The following is a 355-nucleotide window of genomic DNA, read 5'->3' as shown; positions in this document are numbered from 1 at the left end:
CCCCCCCCGCAAACACAAATCTCACATATGTCCTCTTCAACTTTAACTTTGACTGATTTACCGTTGTGCTCATAGGCTTACACACCCATGGTAAAGTTGACTAAAAAGAGGAATCCCAAAAAAAAAAAATACATCTATTGGAAATTGATTTTAATGGCTTAATTTAAAAAATTTGGAAAAATCCAACCTTTTAAGGACACCAATTTTCTTTGGGAATGATTAATGTATCATAAATAAATAAATAAATAAATGAATGTTTGTCCTTAAATGACAGGGGGACATAAGTATACACCCCACTATGTTAAGTTCCCATAGAAGCAGGCACATGTTTATTATTAAAGGCCAGTTATTTCAT

General features: G+C 32.7%; 1 protein-coding gene across 3 annotated transcripts in view; it reads left to right on the top strand.

Moving 5' to 3' along the window:
• Positions 1-355, top strand: part of polm (polymerase (DNA directed), mu) — a 14,115-nt gene that overhangs the window by 5,310 nt on the left and 8,450 nt on the right. The window lies entirely within an intron of this gene.

This window comes from Etheostoma spectabile, unplaced genomic scaffold, assembly GCF_008692095.1.
Source record: "Etheostoma spectabile isolate EspeVRDwgs_2016 unplaced genomic scaffold, UIUC_Espe_1.0 scaffold325, whole genome shotgun sequence".
NCBI lineage: Eukaryota > Metazoa > Chordata > Actinopteri > Perciformes > Percidae > Etheostoma > Etheostoma spectabile.
The sequence above is the reverse complement of the archived record's forward strand: the minus strand, read 5'-3'. Positions and strand labels throughout refer to the sequence as shown.